This window comes from Macaca nemestrina, chromosome 11, assembly GCF_043159975.1.
Source record: "Macaca nemestrina isolate mMacNem1 chromosome 11, mMacNem.hap1, whole genome shotgun sequence".
Classification (NCBI taxonomy): domain Eukaryota; kingdom Metazoa; phylum Chordata; class Mammalia; order Primates; family Cercopithecidae; genus Macaca; species Macaca nemestrina.
The window spans coordinates 48,717,695-48,744,288 of NC_092135.1; the positions used below are offsets into that span (position 1 = coordinate 48,717,695).

Below are 26,594 nucleotides of genomic sequence, written 5' to 3' on the forward strand. Positions count from 1 at the left end.
CACATGAACACCAGTACTCCAGAAGGATGAAATCACACCGTTTCTGAGCACATGGACTCAGGACTGGGTAGAGGCCCAGGACCCAGAGCCAGTGAGGGATAGGCCTGTAGGAAGGCCAGCAGGAAGAGGAGGCTAGGGAGAGAAAGCCAGGATAATGAAGACCACTTCATGGGCAACTGGAAACTGGTAACAGAACCTGCCCTAAGACAGCGGGCACCAACCTTTTTGGCACCAGGGACCAGTTTCATGGAAGACAATATTTCCACGGAGGCAGGGCAATGGTTTTGGAATGAAACAATTCTACCTCGAATCATAAGGCATTAGGTTCTCATAAGGAGCACGCAACTAGATCCCTTGCATCTGGAGTTCACCGTAGGGTTCATGCTCCTGTGAGAATCTGATGCTGCCACTGATCTGACCAGGGTGGGTCCATGGCCTGGGGGTTGGAGACCCCTGCCTTAAGGGATACTTCTTTTACCATGGAAGAATTTGTCACCTTCCAACATCAGCCACATCAGCTTCTCTCTTCTTAGCACCCTTGAACAAGTCAGTTATAGAATGCACAGGCAGAAAAATCACACACACGCAGGAGCACGAGTTACAGTTCTGAACTATTCTGAGTAATCAGAAAGTTACCTAAGTATTATTTTTTTTAAAAATTAAGGTCAATTTAGCACTGAAATTCTTGACAGATTAAGAAAAAACTGTAACTTTGATAACGTCATGACTTTGGATATTAACTTGGATTATTTGACACGTATTTAAGTAATTACTTAGTTTAAATGTAGCAGGTCAAATTGTGTATTTAGAAATCCATTAGCTATAAATAGTAAATACCCAATATAAAATAGTTTATAAGACAGAAGCTTTTCTAATCTTCTAATACTAGCATTTGTGATATAGTCTACTGCACAGGAATCTCCATTCAGTTTATTAAAAAAAAGAAAAAGAAATATTTATGAGATTGATGCTTTCTACATTTTGTTTCATTAGAAACAAAAGCACAGAGAGCTTATGGATCATAGAGCATGATCTAGTTCAGTTGAATATTTAAGGAATTAGGTCTGAGTATGGCCACTCTGAACCCAGCAGTCCCCAGCATCTTCTTATCCTTTCTCCTTATCATCAGGGACAATTTCACTGTCAGGTAGCACGTGGGATGTTTCTTTCAAAGTTTTAAATGTATGCATAATTACATAGTTCTTTAGCCTTTCAGATATTTCATGGGAACCTAACCAAAATTTTCGACCAACACATAGTTCTGAGCCAGCATCTGATTAGTATTATGTAAGGTATAAAACAACTGAACTCAAACTAAAATATTTTTAAAACCAGAATACCTATCTTCCCAAAATGGTATCTGTTGGTAAAACTGATATGTATCTTTGGTTAAATTCATTCTTTATGCCAGATGTATATGTATTTCAAAGTTAATGTATTTTAGGTCAACCTCCAAAATGTTTCTCTTAACCACTTTGTTGGGTTCTTTTTTTTTTTTTTTTTTTTTTTTTTTTTTTTTTTTTTTGAGACGGAGTCTCACGCTGTTGCCCAGGCTGGAGTGCAGTGGCGCGATCTCGGCTCACTGCAAGCTCCGCCTCCTGGGTTCACGCCATTCTCCTGCCTCAGCCTCCTGAGTAGCTAGGACTACAGGCGCCCGCCACCGCGCCCGGCTAATTTTTTTTTGTATTTTTTTTTTTTTAGTAGAGACGGGGTTTCACTGTGGTCTCGATCTCCTGACCTTGTGATCCGCCTGCCTCGGCCTCCCAAAGTGCTGGGATTACAGGCTTGAGCCACCGCGCCCGGCCACTTTGTTGGGTTCTAACCAAGGCATATTATTTAAATGATACTCTATTACTGCCTTTGTGTATGCAAGAGGAAGCCAGGAGAAAATAAAATCTTTTTAAAACTTAAAGGTACTCTGAATCAGCAGGGTCAGCACTTCATTAAATAGAAATACATACAAGCATGCACACACAAGAAAAACAATTACTCCATCGCATTTTATCACAACAAAATAGATAAACAAAACGATCTATTGCCAACTAAATAAAGAGGACGAGGCAAAAAATAGCTTTTTATACTTTCCAGAAAAGTCATGAATCCTTTCATCTTGTTTCTCTTTCTTTTTCAACCACTTCTTCCTATCATCTGAGTAGTCCTCCAAAGGCTGGAAAGGGGGAAAGGATAAAACAATTTTAGTTTCTTATTTTTTCATTTCTTAAGAGAATACATATGTCTGTCTTATTATGAAGCAATTAAAACCAAGAGAAGTAATAATCCCTATGATTTTTTGAGCACTTATTATATACCAGATATTGTCTTAGGCTCTTTCTTCTATGTCATTTGAATCTCCCCACAACTTTAAAAGCTAAACAGTACCATCTTTTTTTATGGATAGTCAAACTGAGTATCTGGAGCTATGGAAATGTTGGAGGTAGACTTAATGAATTTGGGCCACTCGTCTGACCATACTCCCTCTCCACGTTGTAATCCTGACCATGATCTATGTAGTTCTATTTAAAGGATGCAGGACATCAGGTCAGCATGTCACAATTTGGGGTTCATTATATTTTCATATATTTATAAGGCATTCAAGCAACAAGTAGGACAAGCACAAACAGAGGTGCCAAAAGAATTTCCATTTTCTGTTTCTGTTTTTCCTCCGTCGGAAGCTGCTACTCTCTACCGTGCCAAGGCACCTACAGGACTGGCACTATCACATTCTCCAGGAGCCAGGACTCCTGCCTTTTCCCCTCATACCTGCTAGAGAACACCTGCCTTGTCTTCACCTTCCTGTGGTGGAGCATCTAGGCATTTTTTGCTACAATGTTTACACTCTCTTAACGGTGGTGTCAGTTGCACGCACAACAGTTACCATGCTTGCAGCCTTTCTCAATCAGTTCAGCGAGATAAGCAGTTCCTTTAGGAGCTAGTTTAGTAAGTATTTTCTCAATTCCCCCTAGGACAGTGCATGGCTAATACCATTCTAGATGCAGGAGAAAAGATAATTTTATTATGTTCAATAGATATCTTAGAGCACTAGAACCTAATTCCCTTTCAGAAACCTATTGAGAAGACTTGTAAAATGTCTTCTAGTTAGTTTGTGTCCCTCCCAGGAACACAGTGTTTTCATAACTTTCCAGAAAATATTTTGAGATACCTTTGGGTTTTATTTTCCACCCTTTATTTCTCTTTTCTTTTGCCTTACTCTTTATCAGGTACAGGGCTCTGTACTCTTTGCCTTGGGAGACTCTTGTGATAAGATGTAAAACAGAAGGAAGCTAAGAGTCTCTAAGTGTGCCTAAGAGATAATCTGTGCCATGGAATCACCTCCAGCTAGTAAGGGTAGGCTGGAAAGGATTCCATGATATAGATAACATGCCCTGGAGGTTGGGGTGGGGGATGAGGACTGGGGGTCGTAAAGCTTTCCCTGTCCCTCCCCAAGAGAAGGAAGTTTTTCTTTTGGATCCTGAACTGGAGGAAGGAGAGCTGTTGGTTCAGACTGCCGAGGAGGTTTCCAGCCCAGACGCCCAACATTGTACCTGTGATCCAGAACAGAGAGAAATGGTGGCCTGGATAGGCAACAGGACTATTGGCAGTCTTGTAAAATATCCTGGCACCCCAAAAGTTATCCTGAAGCAAAAACATTCCTCAGATCCTGAAGAGGCTATGAAGGCCAGTAGAATGGACACCCCACCAAAAACAGTTGTGTACCCCAAACCATTGACTCTACCACCTGCCTTCCCTGCAGCAAACCCCAAGTGTTAACACCGTATAAGATGCCAAAACTCAAGCATAACGTTAGGAGGTGAGAATGAGCAAACAAAAGTTATGCATGCCTGAGTTTGTGCACCAAGATCATAGCCATGTAGCTTCTCAAAACAGCCAAGAGTGTTAAAAGGTCAGATCTATTTGTTTTCTCTTTTTATATATAATTAAATTATGATTTAGACAAGTAGTCTGCCACAGCAAGTAAGCAGCAGGCCTGGGATTTGAGGCTTTTAGCTTTAATGTGTATTCTGTCCGCATTCTGAACGATGACTTCATCCTTTCAAAGTTAAATTGAGCTCACCGTGACTCAGACAATGCATAAAAAATATAGATATACAAATTAAAATCATCCGAAATCCTATCTGATTAATTATCCTTCCAGATACATCTCTATGCATTCTTAACTTATGAATGTATGGATATACATGTACATAAGTGAACTTCTCTAGATGTTTTAAACCTTGTTTTTCCCTTCCACAAGGCATGAAGTCCATTTTTTCATATCAATAAATATAAATCTACATTCTCATAAATAAATGTGAAGATGCATAAAGGGTAACAGATACCAGGCCTGGTGGCTATACATTTTTAATTTGGCTTCATATACACTTACTGAGGACATTTTTTATGCCAGGCTTCATGCCAGATATTATGGAAAAAGATGAATAAGACACAGACACTGCTCTTGAAAAGTTCTCCATTTAGTAGCTGAAGCAGACGGGTAAATATAATATAGCAGTGTATACCCTGAACATAATAGATATACAAAATACAGCCTGTTAGATAATCTGCACCTTCATTTGTACAGTACATCAGTTTTGTGTTTCTTTCTACTTCTCTAGTTCCTTTTACATGTACAACAATATCAGTGTGGGTTTTGCATCCTCATTCCAATGGGAATTCCTGTCTCCTCCTTGAATACCTCTGAGTCAGCTTGTAATTTCCAATGACAATCAAATCAGTTACCTGCTAGGTATTTATAAAGATGATATGAATGAGTTCGGCAAATGTATAAAATTCAAACAATGATCATAATGAAGAAATAATATCTTTCACAATTAAATAACTAGAACACTTCTACTAGCCATTTCATTTTTGCCAAATGACAAATCAGAATGTTAACATAAATTGCAAAATACATTATCTTTACAGCGTTATTTCAACATTTTGAAGGTCATCAATTCATAAAATTCTATTTTATGTGATCCAAAAGAATAACACTGGTGAAACATTGTCTTTGATTAAAATTTCTGTCCAGTAGGTCAAGAAGTAGCAGATCTATGATATTGATCCATGATGTTTGTATATTCAGATGTATTTTAAAGTTTATTCATGTCTGTTAACATTTACTCAGCATGTACAATGTCTTGTTATATTTGAAGACAGAAAATTTATATACGTATTATGACCTAAAAATACTTGCAGAACAGAATTTTATTAAGCACTATTTAAATTCATACAAAGAAAATACATACCTACTAATTTATGCACTGAGGATATGCAAGGTTACTGTTTAGTTTACATTAGGTTAATTGGGAAAAGACTTCTGGAGGAAATGAATTGCCAGTTGCATTTTGAAATAGTTTATAGATACAAGCAAAGAAGAAAATCATACAGGAGGGTGGACTTGAAGATATGCAATTTGTGGCAAATTGGGTGGGTAGACTTCTAAGGAGTCTCCAGTCATTCTTTTATTCAATAGACATACATGGAACACAGTTTACACAAGAACAGTGTTAGGTCCTGAGGATACAAAGCCAAGTAATACAGCATTCTTGTTTGCAAGCTTATGGATTCATGCAGGAGATGGGCATAAATAAAGATAGCAGAAGTAAAAAAAAAAAATTACAACACACTAAGATAAACAAATTTCATTCATTTCCCTGGAGGTATAGGATACAAGTAGAGAACAGAGAGGTGAATTTTAAAAGTGGGATTTGGAGTGCCTAGTAAGCATCAGCTAATAGTAACAGATACTGTCTTTCTCCCTCCGTATTCATTAAGCGTCTCCAAAAACAGGTCTGCATTTGAGGCCAGGCGCGGTGGCTCACACCTGTAATTCTAGCACTTTGGGAGGCCGAGGCAGGCAGATTACCTGAGCTCAGGAGTTCGAGACCAGCCTGGGCAACACGGTGAAACCCCGTCTCTACTAAAAACACAAAAAATTAGCCAGGCATGGTGGTACGTGCCTGTAGTCCCAGCTACTCAGGAGGCTGAGGCAGGAGAATTGTTTGAACCCAGGAGGCAGAGGTTAAAGTGAGCCCAGATCATGCCACTGAACTCCAGCCTGGGCAACAGAGTGAGACTTTCCAAAAAAAAAAAAAAAAAAAAAAAAAAAGGTCTGCAGTTGAGTTGCTGCCTCAAAAACACTCATATTTTAATTCCTTGCAACCTGGCTTCCATGCCTCCAGTTCTATTGCTCTACACAATTGAAGTCCTTAAAGACTCTTTAGTTGCCTAATCCATGGGTCTTTGCTCAGCTGCCATTCTCTGGCAGACACCTCTGCCATTCTCTATTGACACCTCTTCAACATTTACCTTCCCTCCAAAACACTTTCTCTCCATGCTCTCCTGTCGCCTCTGAGAACATCTGAGTCTCTCCTTACTCTGCTTTCATTTCCATTTCCTAAATGGAAGCTTTCTCAAGTCTGCACTCAATCATCTTCTGGAGACTTCATCATCTCAACGAGAGGGTTAACAACAAACCAAGAGTCAGCATGCTGACCCCTTGCTACACTCTTCCCCATTGTTTCTGTAGACGGAATATCTGACACTAGAATCGTAAGACGTTTGTATTTAAGAATTCCTGAGGAGTTTTTCAGATCCTGAATTCCAGCAGAACAGCTGACACCAACCAGCCTGAAAACCCCTACCAAGGAACCGGCTCACCCACTCAGCACAACAAGGAGGTTTCTTCATCTCTCTGTCCCCCAACTTCAACCCTTACTTCTCAACCGATCAGCAATCCCCACACTTCAGCCCCTGTCCAGACACAATAATTAATTGATCATCATTAACATCCATTGCCATGCCCCGTTTTCTTAAAACATTGGCTATTCAACACTCTCCATACTAAAATCTGATTTTCCTAAAAACATTTTGTCATCATATTGGATCCTTTAACTTAAAAAAAATTGCAATGTTTAATTTTACAACAATGAACTGAATGTAATATGTAAATAACTACAGTATATCTATGTATTCTGCTTTGAATTATTTCTCATTGTTGTCTAAGAAATCTGTTGATTCAAGTTTATCCAGCTCTCTCCAAGTTAACAATCATAATATCACCTGAGTTTCCACATTAGGTTTTAATCAACTCTTCAAAACATATAGAGGCTTCAAAGAATAAAACTTTGGAGGAAAACTCAAATAATTGTTATTTCTCAAAACTTACTTGTGTCAATCACAAGTAAAGATTTATTTTGTCCTTTAGATCTTAAGTATCTCATTGTGCTTTTGATTTTTAAGAAATCATTATTGCAAATATCAACTCTCAAACTAGGTGATGAAATAATCTGTGCAACAAACTCCCATGACACTAGTTTCTCTATATAACAGACCTGCATATGTACCCCCGAGCCTAAAATAAAATTTAAAAAAAGAAAAGAAAATGCTAGCCAATTAAGGAAAACTCAGAAGATAGTCAATAGCCATTAACTAAGCACTACTATGTGCCTGTGCCAACTCGGCACCAAAATTATAATATGAAGGAAAATCCTTGCCCTAAAAAGCCTGCTGACAATATGACTTCAATGCCAGAAGTGCGAAAATGAAAGTGGTATGTGTAAAAGCAGTGGAAGAGCAATTTGCATTTTGATTGTATAGTTTAAGCCAAATTTTATCAAAGTGCTATTCAAGAAACACTAACATATGAACCACCAAGATTGTTAAAAATGTATATTTTGATTGAGAACCTCACAGAGAGGGGCACCAAAATATATACTTTTAAGAAAATACCTAGATAAGTGGTTTTTAGACTTTTTGAACATGACCCATAGTAAGAAAAAACCATTTTACTTTGCAACCCAGAATATACCTATATAACTGAAATCACAGTTACACAAAAAGTTTTAGTTTTTACTATCAAAGGAGTACTATGATATTTTCTTTCTTTCTTTCTTTTTTGTTAATTGCTGGTTGGTCCTTAACCTAAATCGACTTCTTAACTCCTTAAATGGACGGAAACTGGTGATTCTTATACATGCTCAAATTTTAGAATCTGTGGTTTAAGAACTTATGTGGATTTCAGAATCAGAAACTTGAGAACTTAAAATCTACTATCGTCCCTTAGTAGCTGTGGAGCAATAGAAAATGCATTACATTTCTTTCTACCTCATTTCTTCCAAATGTAAAATTGAAATAATAATACCTATCTTACAGTATGTTTAGTGGGAGATCATCAGTAAAATCACTTATCATGGGGTTAGACATAGAATAAGCATCTAGCAGCTTTCATGGTATAATCACAGAATTGATCTATGGACTAGAAAAAAAAATCAGGCAGCATGACTGGAGGAAGATGCCAGGGAAGAAAGAAATGTTCCCTCCAAATGTCACAAGAAGGCGCAGTCATCCAAAACTCTGTCCACAGAAGGGCCTGGGTAAAATGAATAGAGCCAGCAGAATGCTCTAAAACTAGCTGTATCTTGAGTCAGGCTGTTGGTTTTTTTCCCCGACATACGCTGATCCACGGTTCCACTTCTAGATGGAAACATGGAACCGTAGATCTAGAATGAAGTGCCTGTTTAAAATGAACTGCTCCCTTAACCACTGGAAAATGGAGCAGGATGATATGTATTCTCAAACCATTTAAGTAGATTTTGAAACTAAGTGTAGCTACATTTCCAGCGATGCTTTAACTTTTTGGAAGAAAGAGAAGAGGTGTATGGTACAAGATACAGAATAGGAACACCCAGTAGTTAACCACAAAAAAGAAAAGTGAATCTGTCATGTATTTATATATTGGGCCTCACCTCACAAAATGAAATTTTTAAGTAGACAGTGCAATTCTCACTTAATTGTTTTCTTCTGTCCATAATCAGATTATGTTCAAAAGGGATACTTTAAAATAAAACACAAATAATCACACATACTATGGACACCGGATACCAAGATAGAAGAGAGACGCTGCAGGTTTATACAGTACCTGGTTAAGCAATGTCAAGAAGGTGGCAACTCTGAGAGTCTGAGACCAAAGCACTTCCTGCTCTTCCTGATTGAGATACTCTCAAAGTAATTTTCAGGTTTTGCCCTGAAAATTCCACTTTTTGATTCCATGTTTCTGAGAAAATTCCATGTTTGATTTCAGGTTTCTAGGAAAATTTCATGTTTGATCCCATCTTTCTAGGAAAAGTATCAATCCCCCTCAATAGGAACCTTTTTATCTCAAAGTCTAAAGATAGTTTTTGCATTCAATCTGGAACACTGTAGACCAAGTCCAAAATCTTTAGTCTAATTCTAAAACAGATGAGCATCTGTTCCCATGAAAATTAAATAATGGCCCTTGATACAGTCTTTCAAAGGAGTGTAGATTGACAACAGGTTCTATTTCAACAATTTGTATGTAATAGCATGACAATAAAACCGTATATAGGAATATGGAAATGTTCAAGTCCTTTAAAGCAGGAAATAGGCATATGCTTATATAGTACATGTCATTTTTTAAAAATCACAGAACTAAGCAAAACATTTGTTTCCCTTGTTCCTTAGTATTCATTTTTTTCCTAGCCAGATATAGAGTATTATTTTTATGCTATACTATTTTTATACTAGATATAGGGTATTATTTTTTATTTATTATTTTTCCTAGCCAGATATAGAGTAAGTTATATAATTTGTGTAAAGCTTTGCCTTTTATGACAGATTGAGAAATACATAATAAACTACATAGATGCTGTGCTATGCACAGAGGGCATTCCAGACTCTGAAGAATGACAAAACATGTCTCACCATGTCTTCTAGCCCAAGCTCAAAGACTTGTGCTTTGCTCTAACAAACCACAAACACACTCAGCGATATAAGGAGTAATAATACAAGTTACTAAACAAGACAGCTTTACACTGTTATAATAAGGTAGAAATTTGTGATGTGCAATGGTTCTGAAGGCTGGTGATGCCTGCAGTTTGTCCCAAGGTGTGTGATACTCCAAGTATTTTCAAAGGGATCAACAGCATCAGCTTAGGTTCCCACCTGCCACTTCAGTATTTTGCGATCGCTCCTTGGAATGTATGAAGGAATTTCACACCGTCAAAGCAACAATTGTTTGGACATATGGTTACTCTCTCAGAAAACACAAACTAAAAATTCAGGATAAACTTCAATGAGAAGATTTAAAGCAGCAGGCATTCAAGTGTAGCTTTTGTATAAAACTTTTTTTTTTTTTTTTTTGCAATGGCTTTATATTGTTTGAACAGACCTCATTTGAGGCAAGAAAACAATAATGAGGATTTTCTCATGATTATTGCATGTCCTATTGCTGACTTTATTTATTAATAGAGGTCATTTCTTTCATCTGAATAAGCTGTCTTATCCTATCCTAGAAAGCCATATTTCTTGATTCACATTTTAAAAAGAAAATAAGATTGTTTCCCTATTTGTAGGATTAAATTATTATCAATTTATTTAATTTACTTGAGCACCTCACGTTGTGAAAAATTATATTCAGTAAGGGTAGGCGAAATAATAACTGAAATGATCCCTCCTCCATTCGGAATTTAGCACTCAGTGGGAGAGACCTACAGAAAAGTGGAAAGAAACTCTGCTATGTGGTACAATCAGTGCAAAGGTAAAGGAGAACAGAGGGTTTCATCATGCACAGAAGAGGCACAGCCAGATATATACCCAAAGGAATGTAAATCATTCTACCATAAAGATACATGCACATGGATGTTCACTGCAGTACTATTTATTCACAATAGGAAAGACATGAAATCAACCTAGATGCCCATGAAAAGTGGACTGGATAAAGGAAATGTGAGATACACACACACACACACACACACACACACATGCATGCCATGGAGTACTATGCAGCCATACGAAAGAATAAGATCATGGCCTTTGCAGCGACATGTGATGGAGCTAGAAGCCATTATCCTGAGCAAATTAACACAGGAATAGCAAACCAAATACTGCACATTCTCACTTATAAGTGGCAGCTAAACATTGAGTACACATGAACACAAAGAAGGGAACAACAGGCATTGGGGCCTATTTTAGGGTGGAAGGTGGGAGGAGGGTATTGAAAAACTACCTATCAGGTATTATGCTGATTACCTGGATGACAAAATTATGTGTATACCAAATCCCCATGACATGCAATTTACTCATGTAACAAACCTGTACATATTCTCTTTGAACCTGAAATAAAAGTTGGAAAGAAAAAAAAAGAATTAGGATTAACTTATTTTAAAAAATCTGGCTCCCTGAGATCATTGTTAAAGGACATGAAGGATTTCACTGCATGAGAAGAGAAAATGAGCTTTCTAGGCAGGGAGGAGCAAGTGCAAAGCCTAAGACTGTGTGTGAGAGTATGGGCCTTGGTGTCATAGAGGGCTGGTGATAAGCCTTTGAGGAAGGTTTGGGTCTCAGCCCAAAGCACTGTTTCTCAAATTGGATGAGAACTGCTTGGACATGTTTCTCAACACACACCCCCATGGACACTGATGTGCTTTCAGAACTGATCTACTATGGTGATGATTCCTCCATGGGTATTAAGATCACTGGGAGAGATTTTTAAAAAATTACCCTTCCTAAGTCCCACCTTCAAAGATTTTGACTCCATTGTTCTGCGGTGGATGAGAGCATGATATCACCCCAGATAATTCTAATGTTTAGCCAGGGTCAAGGATCAAGAAGGGGGCAATTGCACATTCACAAGCTGCCAGATGATTCAGATGCTCATTACCTGTCTAGAATTGCTGCTCTGAGGCTCAGTGCAATGCAAGCTAAACACTATTCACCAAAGCAGTTGTCCTCAAAGTGCGATTCCCAGACTAGTAGCATCAGCACAACCTGGTGACTTAGTCTGTTTGAGCGTTATAACAAAAATACCATAGGTGGTTTATATACAACAGAAATGTATTTCTTAACAGTTCCGGAGGCTGGGAAGTCCAAGATAGTCAACAGCAGATTTCCTGTCTGGTGAGGAACCAGTTTTTAATTCATAGGTGGCGCCTTCTCGCTGTGTCCTCACACACTACAAGGAGCAAATAAGCTCCCCCGGCCTCTTTTATAAGGGCACTAACCCCATTTATGAGGTTAGAGCCCTGATCAACTCCTAAGGACTCCACCTCTTAATACTATTACCCTGGGGATGTGGCTTCAACATATGTATTTTGCGGGGACACCAACGTTCAGACTATAGCACCTAGGTAATTGTTAAAAATATCAACTGTTTGGTCCTACCCCAGACTCACTGGATCAGAAACATGAGGGGTCAGGTCCAGCAACCTGGACGCTAACAAGTCCTCCCGGTGATTCTGATGTAATTAACTTTGAAAACCTATGCACTAAAGAGAAACCGTTGCAGTGTGTGTCTGAGTGGATGTGTCTGTGTAATGGGTGGCAGGGGAAGGGATGGAAGGCTATCCACAGACCTGTCTCCTTGAGTTGCTAATCAAGGGGCAACGTTTTTATAATTTGTCTTTCTTGGCACGAGGCACATTTCTACATAAATTGCAGAGCAAGAAAAATAAAACAGATGATACTTTTAACTTTCCTTTTTCTGGTATTTGACTCTCTTCTGGCCCTCTCATCTTCCTAGAGCAGCTATAGCTTGATCGTTATTTAACAAGTGCCAGAAAACAATGACTAAAATATAAACACTTTATAATATAAACTCTTAAGGAAACCCTAGGCATATGTGTTGCACATTCTGTTTCAAAATGCATTAGACTTGGCACATCACATTTCCTCCCCCCTAAGTTTTTGTTTTAAATTAGTCTTCCTTTTCAAAGAGGCAGGGAAGGAGTGTCGGATATAATTGAGATTGCTGAGAGCCACACTTATGGTTGACAATGCAGGTGTCCTAAAAAGTCTTCATTTCTGTCCGTTTTTAGAATATTACATCCTTAGCGAAGGACAAAAATGGCTAATTAAGTTTTAGTGAGAAGTACCTCTGTGTTTTGATATTTTCAGTTATTTCTGGCTTTGGGTTGCTTTTCTTCTCTAGGGAGGGCTGCATGAGCTTTGGGAAGAGCATGGGCCCTGGAGTTATACAGACATGGATTCTAGTCCAGGCACTCTAGCTTATGGCTCTGGGAAATGGGTCAAGTTATGCAATATTCTTGAACCTCCATTTCCTTCAGATGTAAACTAAGGATAATGAGTCTTCCTTTCAATGCTTATATTGTTAGCAGCAGATAAGACAAAGTGTAGGTCCCATTGTAGATGCTCAGTTATATTAGTTCTCTTCCCCTTTCTCTTCCTTGCCACCCTTTAACCATGATGCCATAAAGAGTTCTCTAGGTTGGGTCTGAAATAGTCTGAATCCTTCTTCTCTTGCCAGTGATAATCTTGGTATAAGAAAAAGCATTGGGCTGGGCACAGTGGCTCGTGCCTGTAATCTCAGCACTTTCGGAGACCGAGACAGGCAGATCACCTGAGGTCAGGAGTTTGAGACCAGCCTGGCCAACATGGCGAAACCCCATCTCTACTAAAAATACAAAAAAATTAGCCAGCCATGGTGGCGTGCACCTGTAGTCTCAGCTACTCAGGAGGCTGAGGCCGAAGAATTGCTTGAACTCAGGAGGCAGAGGTTGCAGTGAGCCGAGATCGCGCCACTGCACTCCAGCCTGGGCAACAGAGCAAGACTGCGTCTCCAGAAAGAAAAAAGAAAAAGGATTGCAGTGGATGGATTATCTCATGAGGACATGGGCTAGTAAACTCTATCTACAATAAGGAAAAATATGTAAAGATACAGCATTGCTGTAATTACAATCAGTTGTAAACTTTAATTCTGTTAATTCAGTCCAGAAGTCAATAAATGTTGAACACATCTGTGAATTTATCTCTTAACTTTTTTGTTTGTGCAGCATCCAAAATACTTTGAGAACAGATTTCAAGGCTCAATACCGGTTCACCATTCCCTTAATACATAGAAAACTTCAAGAAAACAATCCAGAATGGTGCAACTAGCTCCAACCTTAGTCACATTTAGACCCAGCCCTTGTTATAAATATATACTGGAAATTGCACACATGATTCTCTCATTGATAAGACTTCCCAAAATAAACCTAATGGTAACATAGGGCCACAGCCTGACACCCATGGGGCTGATGTATTTCAGAATGCAGAATTTTTCTAATTTTATGGAGGTAATACTGCCCATTTACCTTGTATTAAGTAACACCCCAGTAGGTCTGGGAAGCATTCGTGTTCAAACATATTAATATTTCTACCACTTAATATGTAAACATTCATATGAATGAGATAAAGGCCAAAAGAAGTTCACATTTAATTCATGCCATAAAATAAGTTCAAATCAAGTTTCAAAAACAAATGAGAAAATTTACAGTTTTCAGAATTTTTGACTTTAAGAATTATAAGTAAACTATTGAAGACACACAATACATCTTCCCTTAGGGAGTTTTAAATCCTATTAGATTACTATATCCAAAAATTTACACATCTCATGGGCAAGATTCAAATTGCATTTAAAGCCACTTGTTCAAGTATAAAAGGGCATATATTATTTCAAATCACGCCATTGTACTTTGGACACATAAGGGATGACTTTTAGTTCATGATGATGATTTTAAAGGTATTGAAGGAAAAGGTTTCAAGTGAGAATAAAAGTTGGTTTGCCAACTTACTTTTAAAATATTTTACAGATTGAGAAAATTTAGGTTTTTATTGGAAATTAAGGAAAATAAGACTTTTTAAAAAATCATTGACATTTTAGCTCCTAAAAACTACAGCGAGTAATGGTTGAGCTTAATTCCTGGAGCATTTGCTCCTCTGTTTTAGATGATGGCATTAAAAGCAGGGACATTCCTTTAGGACCGGCCAGGGCCCTTCGGCACTAGCATACCCTGCCGGGGAGTGGGGCAGGTAAATGGAGGAATAGATGCAAAGGTTTCATGTGACCAAAACAAAAAGAAACAGTGTGGCCAGGCACGGTGGCTCACACCTGTAATCCCAGCACTTTGGGAGGCCGAGGTGGGCAGATTACCTGAGGTCAGGAGTTTGAGACTGGCCTGGCCAACACGGTGAAATCCCATCTCTACTAAAAATACAAAAATTAACCGGGTGTGGTGGCACGTGCCTGTAATCCCAGCTACTTGGGAGGCTGAGGCAGGAGAATCACTTGAACCTGGGAGGCAGAGATTGCAGTGAGCCAAGATCGTGCCACTGCACTACAGCCTAGGCGGACACAGTGAGGCTCTGTCTCAAAAAAAAAAAAAAAAAAGGAACAGTGTGGTAGAATTTCCTGAGTATTATGATGACAAACGCTGTGGCCTGATATGTTTTGGGTTTTCCCAAATATATCTATGCTCAAAGTATCTTTGAATGTGATATTTTGTAGGGATCTCATAGGCTTTTATTCACTCAATCAATCCTTATTTACCGAGATACTTATTACGTGCCAGAAAGAGTACTAGGCCCTTGAGATACAATGGTGAATAGAAAACCTTTGTTCTGTTCATAATGCAGCGGAGATAAAAACAGTTTCTGGGGAAAATAATTTAGGTTAGGCAGACGGAAAACATCAGGCCTTCAATCCCACACTCATCACATTTTCTTCACTTGCTTTGTGTGCCTTGAGATAATTTGGCATTCCTACCTTTGGATTAGGTAAGAACAGAATGTAGTTCATAAAAATAACAACAATTCATTGAGCATTTTGTACCAGGCCTTTCACTAAGCCCAGTTATGTAACTATCTCATTTTATTCTCACAACAACTGTATTAGAAGTACAGTTATTATTATTATTTTACAAATAAGAAAATCAAAGATTAGAGAGGACAAAGAATCCTTTCTAGCTCCAAAACTAAGTACAGGTCCAAAATTTCTGTATTCCCAAATCTGAAAAGCTCTGAAAACCAAATATGTTTTTCATAATCCTTTAGCATCAAATCCTGCCCTAAACTAAATAGTCTTTATATTGCTCTCTTAGGGAAAAAAAATTCCTACATTCATATATTTCTCTACAGCAATAGTCATATGCTTGATTAAGGAGTACTTCCTTAGACCCTGCTGGGGATATTATGTAATACATAATAATGCATTGTATTTCCTTTCTAAAATAAGAATAATTCTAATTTATGACACACATCCAAGAATTTTAGATAAGAGATACAGAACTCTGGTTTATTTATCTCCAGGCTATCCTTACCAGATAGTTCTCAAAAACCTCTTTCAACAAATCTATGGTACTTAGGGTGACCATATAATTTATCATCTAAACATTTCAGAGGTATTATTATAATTACTCAGGGACAGGGGGCATAAGTTGGGATCATTCTGGGCAAACAAGGATGTATGGCCCACCCTAGTTTGGTGACCATGTGGCCTGAGGGAGAGTGAATGCCGAGTAATTGATGAAGTATTTATATCTGAGTTAGACTGAATTTGCCTGCTACAATAATGTAAGCATATCAACTATAAGCTTTTAAGAGTTTTATAAAGACTTTAAGAGGTGTAATGGCTCTTGACTTTGAGAAAACTCCCTCTGATCCAGTGTGGATGGACCATGGGTATGAAACTAAGGACAGCTAGAAGCAAAAAGATTATCTTAACAATTAGGCAAAACAGATGAGGACTGAAAATAATACATTATGAGCACAGTCTACACTCAAGGGAAGGAATCATTAGAATTTCAGATGGATGACCAATTGGATATGGGCAATAAAGGAGTAGAGGAGAGTCTAGGAAAATTCCCAGGCACTTGGAAAATGATTTGCTGAGATAGAGAATCCAGATAGCCACTTTTGGGAAAATAACCTGAGATCTTAAATTTTTAGTGTGTCTGTGGGATACTTCAAGCTCTAGTAGCAGAAAAATTTACATGCAATTAGGTAATAAGGAGTATTTCTTTCTACCACTCCATCCCTTGCCCGAGATGGCCTGACACAGTACTTTAAACATGGTAGATGCCAAATAAAGATTTTTGTCTGTCGACTGTAAGGATTCTTAAGGTATTTACCACTAATCTGCAGTATAATTATCCCTAGTCAAGGATTATTCACTGTATTAGTTAGGGTTCTCTGTAGAGACAGAACTAACAGGATATATATGTGTGTGTGTGTGTGTGTGTGTATATATGTGTATGTGTGTGTGTGTGTATATATATATATACACACACATATATATATGGGAGTTTAAGTATTAACTTACATGATCACACGGTCCCACAACAGGCTGTCTGAAAGCTTGAGGAGCAAGGAGAGCCAGTCCGAGTCTCAAAACTGAAGAACTTGGAGTCCAATGTTTGAAGGCAGGAAGCATCCAGCATGGGAGAAAGATATAGGCTGGGAGACTAAGCCAGTCTCTTCTTTTCACATTTTTCTGCCTGCTTTATATTCGCTGGCAGCTAATTAAATTGTGCCCGCCAGATTAGGGTACCTCTGCCTTCCCCAGCCCACTGGCCCAAATGTTAACCTCCTTTGGAAATACCCTCACAGACACACCCAGATCAATACTTTGCATCCTTCAATTCAATCAAGTTGACACTCAATATTAACCATCACAAGTCTACCCCTTGTCAACTTGAACCCACACACATCACCTCAGATGATACACAATCTTCAAATAAAGACAATAATAAGATTACAATTAAGCCTAACATAATACAACTATCTTTTGTACAACCGGAAACACACCAATCCCCAACTCGAATAGTATTACATAAAGTTAACAATACTCAAATGCTGATGTAAAGTCAATAAATCTTGTCACATGACAAAGGAGAAAAGAAATAAAATGAAGATATTTTCTTAGTACAAGTGTATACCTGCACAAACTTTTTGTTGCTGTTGTTGTTGTTTATTTTTTTGAGACGGAGTCTCGCTCTGTCGCCCAGGCTGGAGTGCAGTGGCCTGATCTCGGCTCACTGCAAGCTCCGCCTCCCGAGTTCACACCATTCTCCTGTCTCGGACTTCCGAGTAGCTGGGACTACAGGCACCCGCCACCGCGCCTGGGTATTTTTTTGTATTCTTACTAGAGATGGGGTTTCACCATGGTCTCGATCTCCTGACCTCGTGATCCGCCCACCTTGGCCTCCCAAAGTGCTGGGATTACAGTCATGAGCCACCGCCCCCAGCCCAAACAGGTTTTTAACAAAAGAATGAAGAATACTCATGATAATGGCAGTCCTTGTTTCTGCAACTGGTCACACATTAATAGCTGGCATTAATGACTACCTTCTAATACTGGCTATTTCTCCTTCCATGCCAAGTGCATGACCAGTTGCACTGCTCAAAGTTCTGCCCACTGGGAAGATTTCCCTTCACCACTGTCCTTTGGGAATGTCCTAGAAAGGGGCTGTAGTGCTACAGCTGTTCACTTTAAGGTGGGGCTTGCATATCATGCAGAGCCATCTGTGAACCTGGCCCTAGTCTTCCCTTCCTCTGTCAACTGATCATAGGGAACTCCCCATGAGGCCATCCATGCAGGTTGGGGAAGAGAAGGCAGGGTGGCATAAGTGGAGACCACGGGCATTTGAGCCACTTCCTCATGTAACTTTCTTGTGCCTTCAGGACCTTCTTGAGCCTGATTACGTATATATCACTTCCATTTGATGATGAAATGCTGCTGTGCATGACCCACTTTATGGCTAGATGGATCAGAAAGCACCAAGTTCATGATAGGCAATTCAGGTCTCATGGTGACTTGATGACCCATAGTCAAATGTTCAGTTTCCACCAAAGCTCAGTAACAGGCCAGGAGCTGTCTCTCAAAACGAGAGTAGTTATCTGCAGAAGATGACAGAGCCTTACTCTAAAATCCTAGAGTCCTCCACTGTGATTCACCTATGGGAACCTGCCAAAGGCTCTAAACAGCATCCCTATCTGTCACTGACCTCCAGCCCCATTGGATCTGCTGGGTCATATGGCCCAAGTGGCAGAGCAGAACAGCTTACACAGCAGCCTGGACCTGTTGCAGAGCCTTCTCCTGTTCTGGGCCCCACTCAAAACTGGTAGCCTTTCAGGTCACCTGATACATGAGGCACAGTAACACACCCAAATGAGTAACATGTTGCCTCCAAAATCCAAATAGACCCACTAGGTATTGTGCCTCTCTGTTGGTTGTCAAAGGGGCCAAATGCAGCAACTTATCCTTTACCTTAGAAAGAATATCTTGACAGGCCCGACACCACTGGACCCCTAGAAATTTTACTAAGGTAGAAGCTCCCTGAATTTTAGTCAGATTTATTTCCGATCCTCTGCATGCAAATGTCTCACCAACAAGTCCAGTGTGTTTGCTACTTCTTGCTCACTAGATCCAATCAAAATAATGTCATCAATGTAAGGGACCAGTGTAATATATTGTGGGAGCAAAAAGCGATGAAAGTCTCTCCAAATAACATTATGACACAAAGGGGAAAGTTGGTATATCCCTGAGGTAGGACAGTAAAGGTATATTGCTGGCCCTTCCAGCTGAAGACAAATTGCTTCTGGTGGGCCTTATGGACAGGAGTGGAGAAATAGGCATTTGCCAAGTCAATGGCTGCATACCAGGTGCCAGGAGATATGTTAATTTGTTCAAGCAGTGAAACCACATCTGGTACAGCAGCTGCAATTGGAGTCACCACTTGGTTAAGCTTACCATAATCCACTGTCATTCTCCAAGATCCATCTGTTTGCTGCACAGGCCAAATCAGAGAGTTGAATGGGGATATGGTGGGAATTACCACCCCTGCATCTTTCAAGTCCTTGATGGTGGCACTAATCTCTGCAGTCCCTCCAGGGATGCAATATTGGTTTTGATTTACTATTTTTCTAAGTAGATGCAGCTTTAATGGCTTCCATTTGGCCTTTCCCATCATAATAGCCCTCACCCTACCAGTCAGGGAGCCAATGCAGGGATTCTTTCATCCACTAAGTATGTCTATGCCTATTATGCATTCTGGCTCTAGGGAAATGACCAAAAGATGAATCCAGGGACACACTGGACGCACTGTAAATCAGACCTGAGCTAAAGCTCTATTAATTACCTGACCTCCATAAGCCCCTACTTTAACCGGGGACCACAGTGACATTTTGGGTCCTCTCAATCAATGTCAGCTTAGAGCCAGTGTTCAGTAGTCCCTGAAATGTCTGATCATTTCCCTTTCCCCAATGCACAACTACCCTCATATAAGTCTGGAGGTCTCCTTGGGGAAGAATGGGAGAAATAGTCACTGCATAAATTGTCAGTAATGTGGGATCCTTCCACAAGATGACCCAGTCTCCCCTTCTTTCAAGGGGTTCTGGGTCTGTAAACTGACTCAAGTCCAAAAATTTATTGACGGGCCATGATTCTCTGTTTTATAATTCAAATTAGCCTTTCGTCCATTCACTCTAGAAGTTTTCTGTTTATATAATTAATCAAGAATGCAGTGGGCTTCCTATCAGTTTTACTTCTAGGAACACCATGATTAATTAGCCAATGTCAGAGCTCTACAACAGTCAGACTATTCTGATTGTCACTTTGCCTCTGCTGTCCATTACAGTAGCTATGCCCCTCTTGCCTTTGATGGTTGAGTGCTGCCACTTGGCCCCTGCCACCTTGGGATCCAATTATTCCCATTATATTTAAATTTTATAGTTGAGGGATTGTGGTTCCCACTGTTAGATCTGACATACAGAGAAGAGCAATTACAAGACTCTTCAGTGATATAGGTGCTGCTCTCACAGGTCTATTTTGCAAGACATTTGTCAAGGGTATATCTTCTGCAAACTCCCAGCTGGGATGAGTAAGTCTAAAGTGACTAATCCACTCCACCATCCCAATCTCCCTAAGCCTTTGAATCCCTTCCTCTACATTAAACCAAGGAAGATCAGGCATTTCTAGCTGGCTCACAGTGGGCCATCTTTTAATCTGTATTTCAGCTAACCAAGCAAGTAAACTATTAGAACCTTTTTTAACTTCCTGAGCTACAACATTAAATGCAGAGTCCCTACTTAGTGGGCCAAAATCAATAAATTCAGCCTGATCCAACTCTATGTTCCACCATTATCCCACACCTTTAATATCCATTCCCATGCCTCTTGTCCAGATTTCTGTTTATATAAATTAGAAAACTCAAGCAGTTCTTTTTGAGTGTAGCACACCTCCTCATGGGTCACAGTCAACCTCACCTCTAGGGGCCCACCAGGACTTTAGTCTAGTTATAGGTCTAGAAGCAAACAGGGGTGTTGGGGGTTTCTCCTGAGAAGAATCAACATTATTTTGCCTGGCAACTGCTTCAGGGGAGGCCATCACTGTTGCCTCAGGCAGCGCAGGATTATCTCCTTAGACAAATGTGGAAAAGCTGATGGCAGCATGTGTCGGGGAGGGGATGTTGCCATTACTGGGGATGGGAAAGCTGTTTTTTCTGGAAAAAAAGGTCCAACAGAGTTTACAAACTCAGTGTCCCCAGCTTCATCAGTGTCCTCCCACATGTCCCCATTCCAAGTTGCAGGGTCCCTTTCTTTTCCAATCAATGCCCTCACTTTAACAGTAGACACCTGGTGAGGCTGTGCACGCACCTTTCATTGCAGGTCAGCTGCTTGAATGATAAGAGGTTGTGTCTGTTTTTCCACAATTTCAGCTCTTTCTCTGTACGAGATAAGACTCTCACTCAGGGCAATCTTAGCAGATTTGAGGCTCAGTATCTGCTTCTGAAGCCAGGAGATAGAATCCCTGAGTTCATCATTTTTTTTTTCATCACATTATCTACTGAACTTAGGAGCAACCAAACCAGCCCCATTATGTTCCTTGATTCTCCACATATGGTCAAAGGTATTATGTATAGAGTCACTAAACGCCTTGCCTCTCACAAGCAGTGAATCAGGAGTGTCAAATGCATTTATTTTGCATAACTCTCTAATTAGTTCACACCAAGTATTATCAGCATTCTCCATACTATTAGAAGTAGAGTCCTTACAATTTTGGTGTCTAATCATATGAAGCAGCCAACTACAGAAACCCCAAAACCAACAAAATAACTCCATCCTTAATATTCTGTTCCTCTAGAACCACTCCTGGCACCAAAACCTGTGTTAGTCAGGGTTCTCTGGAGGGACAGAACCAATAGGATAGATATAGATAGATGATTGATAGATAGATGATAGATAGATAGATAGATAGATAGATAGATAGATAGATAGATAGATAGAAAAAGAGGAGTTTACTAAGTTTTAACTTACATGATCACAACATTCCACAACAGGCTGTCTGAAAGCTTGAGGAGCAAGGAGAGCCAGTCTGAGTCTCAAACCTGAAGAACTTGGAGCCAATGTTTGAGGGCAGGAAGCATCCAGCATGGGAGAAAGATATAGGCTGGGAGGCTAGGCCAGTCTCACCTTTTCAGGTTTTCTGCCTGCTTTATATTTGCTAGCAGCTGATTAGATTGTGGTCACCAGATTTAGGGTGGGTCTGTCTTCCCCAGCCCACTGACTCAAACGTTAATCTACTTTGGCAACAGCCTCACAGACGTGCCCAGGATCAATACTTTGCATTCTTAAATCCAATCAAGTTGACACTCAGTATTAACCATTACCCTTTTAACTTTGGTATGTTAATCGTAAACTTGGGCATGAAGGGTAGGAAAATCCACCCCCCAAAATATGCCACTTTGGCATAAAAATTATTTTGAACTGAAGCCAATTGAGAAGAAGTAAATACAAGAAAAGCTCTCTGCTCACTCCCTATTTGTCTAAAAGCACTTCATAAATTCACAGAAGTGTCCCTTCTCTCATCTCTACCAGGAAGGACAAAGGCTGATCAACGTAAGGATCAGCAAACATTTATCGAGTACCTATTATGGACCAGGTCCGAGGCAAAGAAGGCCCCAACATATGATAACATGTATAAAGTACCCACACACAATGCACAATGCAATGTACACACAGATGCTCAGTTAATATTTTGCTGTGCCACTTGGAGGTAATGAGACCATATTCAACCTAATAGTGATGTCAAAACTGCTATCCCCAAATAATTATTATTACATTATTTTATATGATTCCACTATAGAAACATACTCATATTCAAATACTCTACTTAGCTTTACTAAATGTAATAGAGCTACATAATCTGTGATAATTCATTGTCTGATCAGCATCACATAATTAATGTATTTTGAAGAGAGCTTCTTAGCCTCACTTGCCCTAATAATAAGATATGCAGTTGTTAATAAAAGGGAAATGAAGATCAAAAAGCATCCAATCTACAAAAAGAGATGTACTTGCTTTACTGTCCTGCCCTTCTTTGCATAATTTCCCTGTATCACATGTTTAGTTTTTCATTTTAATGACTGTGATCTAGTTATTATTTTTGGTAATCACATCCCAGGAGCACTTAACCATGTTTGAGCTTCACGGTGTGGGCAGACATTTAACTGTTTAGAAGGCTCATGTATGTGTCTCTAAAAATGCCAAAATATGCAGACAAGAAACTATAAAGAAACTGGTTAAACTTTTTTTGGGGGGCATGGTTAGTGTTTTTTTCCTGTAAGTTATTGGGGTACAGGTAGTATTTGGTTACATGACTAAGTTCTTTAGTGTTGATTTGTAAAACTTGGGTACACCCATCACCTGAGCTGTATACACTATACCATATTTGTAGTCTTTTATCTTTCACCCCCTTTCACCCTTCCTCCCACGACCCCATAGTCCATTGCATCATTCTTATGCCTTTGTGTCTTTTTTTGTCCTCATAGCTTAGCTCTTACATATCAGTGAGAACATACAATATTTGGTTTTCCATTCCTGTGTTACTTCACTTAGAATAATAGTCTCTAATCTTATCCAGGTCACTCGAAATGCCGTGAATTCATTCCTTTCTATGGTTGCATAATATTCCATCATTCATATATACCACAGTTTCTTTATCCACTCATTGATTGATGGGCATTTGGATTGGTTCCACGATTTTGCTATTGTGAATTGTGCTGCCATAAACATGCGTGTGCAAGTGTCTTTTTCAAATAATGACTCCTTTTCCTCTGGGTTGATACCCAGTAGTCGGATTGCTGGATCAAATGGTAATTCTACTTTTACTTATTTAAGGAATGTTCACACTGTTTTCCATAGTGGCTGTAATAGTTTACATTCCCACCAGCAGTGTAGAAGTGTTCCCTGTTTACCATATCCACACCAACATCTACTGCTTTTTGATTATTTTATCATGGCCATTCTTGTAGGAGTAAGGGGGTATCACATTGTGGTTTTGATTTGCGTTTCTCTGATCATTAGTGATGTTGAGCATTTTTTCACAGGTTTGATGGTCATTCATGCATCTTCTTTTGGGAATTGTCTATTCATGTCCTTAGACCACTTTTTAATGGGATTGTTTGAGTGCTTTTTTACTGATTTGTTTGAGTTCGCTGTAGATTCTGGCTATTAGTCCTTCATCAGATGTATTAGTCTTTCATCAGATAGTGAAGATTTTCTCCCACTCTGTGGGTTGTCTGTCTACTCTGCTGACTGTTCCTTTTACCATGCAAAAGCACTTTAGTTTAATTAGGTCCTAGCTATTTATCTTTGTTTTTATAGCATTTGCTTTTGGGTTCTTGGTCATGAAATCCTTGTCTAAGCCAATGTTTAGATGGGTTTTTCCAATATTATCGTCAATCATTTTTATAGTTTCAGGTCTTAAGTTTAGTCCTTAATCCATCTTGAGTTGATTTTTGTATAAGATGAGAAATGAGGCTCCAGTTTCATTCTCCTACATGTGGCTTGCCAATCATTCCAGCACCATTTGTTGAAAAGGGTGTTCTTTCCCCATTATATGTTTTTTTGTTTGCTTGTTTGTTTTTTGCTTTGTCAGAGATCGGTTAGCCGTCAGTGTTTGGGTTTATTTCTGGGTTCCCTATTCTGTTCCATTGGTCTATGTGCCTATTTTTACAGAAGTACCATGCTGTTTTTGGTGATTATGGCCTTTATAGTATAGTTTGAAATCAGGTAGTGTGATGCCCCAAGATTTATTCTTTTTGCTTAGTCTTGCTTTGGCTATGTGGGCTGTTTTTTGGTTTCATATGAATTTTAGAATTGTCTTTTCTAATTCTGTGAAGAATGATGGTGATATTTTGATGGGGATTGCATTGAATTTGTAGATTGCTTTTGCCAGTATGGTCATTTTCATAATATTGATTCTACCCATCCATGACCATGGGATATGTTTCCATTTGTTTGTGTCATCTACAATTTCTTTCAGAAGTGTTTTATAGTTTTCTTTGTAGAGGTTTCTCGACTCCTTGGTTAGGTATATTCCTAAATATTTTATTTTATTTTATTTTTGTGGCTATTGTAAAATGAGTTGAGTTCTTGATTTGATTCTCTGGTTGCTTTCAGTGTATAGAAGAGCTACTGATTTGTGTAGATTAATCTTATATCTGGAAACTTTGTTGAATTCTTTTACCAGTTCTAGGAGCTTTCTGGAGGAGTCTAGGGTTTTCAAGGTAAATGATCACATCATCAGCAAACAGTGACAGTTTGACTTCCTCTTTACCGATTTGGATGCCCTTTATTTCTTTCTCTTGTCTGATTGCTCTGGCTAGGAGTTCCAGTACTATGTTGAAGGGGAGTGGTGAGAGTGGGCATCCTTGTTTTATTCCAGTTCTCAGAGCGAATACTTTCAGCTTTTCCCCATTCAGTATTATGTTGGTTGTGGGTTTGTCACAGATGGCTTCTATTACATTAAGGTATGTCCCTTACATGCTGATTTTGCTGAGAGTTTTAATCATAAAGTGATGCTGGATTTTGTCTAATTTTTTTTCTGCATCTATTGAGACGATCATGTGATTTCTGTTTTTAATTCTGTTTATGTGGTGTATCACATTTACTGACTTGTGTATGTTAAACCACTCCTGCATCCCTGGTATGAAACCCACTTAATCATGGAGAATTATCTTTTTGATATGTTGTTGCATTCGGTTAGGTAGTATTTTGTTAAGAATCTCAGCATCTATGTTCATCAAGGATATCAGTTTCCTTTTTTGTTATGTCCTTTACTGCTTTTGGTATTAGGGTGATGCTGGCTTCATAGAATTAATTAGGGAGGGTTTCTTCTTTCTCTGTCTTGTGGAATAGTGTCAAAAGCATTGGTATCAATTCTTCTTTGAATGTCTGATAGAATTCAGCTGTGAATCCATCTGGTCTTGGACTTTTTTTGTTCATAATTTTTTAATTACCATTTCAATCTCACTGTTTGTTTTTGGTCTGTTCAGGGTATCTAATTCTTCCTTATTTAAGCTACGAGGGTTGTAATTTATCTATCTCTTCTAGGTTTTCTAGTTTATGTGTGTAAAGGTGTTCATAGTAGCCTTGAACGATCTTTTATATTTGAGTAGTGTTAGTTATAATATCTCTTGTTTCATTTTTTGGTGAGTTTATTTGTATTTTCTCTCTTCTTTTCTTGGTTAATCTTGCTAATGGCCTGTCAATTTTATTTATCTTTTCAAAGAGCCAGGTTTTTATTTCATTTATCTTTTGTATTGTTTTTGTTTCAACTTCATTTAGATGTGCTCCGATCTTGGTAATTTCCTTTCTTCTGCTGGGTTTGGGTTTGGTTTGTTCTTGTTTCTCTAGTTCCTTGAGGGGTGACCTTAGAGTGTCAGTTTGCACTCTTTCAGTCTTTGTGATGTAGGCTTTTAGGGCTATGAACTTTCCTCTTAGCACTGCCTTTGCTTATC

General features: G+C 39.0%; 1 long non-coding RNA gene across 1 annotated transcript in view; it reads right to left on the reverse strand.

Moving 5' to 3' along the window:
* Positions 1-1,981: 1,981 nt before the first annotated feature.
* LOC139356972 (uncharacterized) overlaps positions 1,982-26,594 on the reverse strand; it is a 40,119-nt gene continuing 15,506 nt past the window's right edge. Inside the window, exon 3 of the long non-coding RNA XR_011609554.1 lies at positions 1,982-2,167. This is a non-coding gene — a long non-coding RNA (uncharacterized lncRNA). The remainder of the gene's footprint in view (positions 2,168-26,594) is intronic.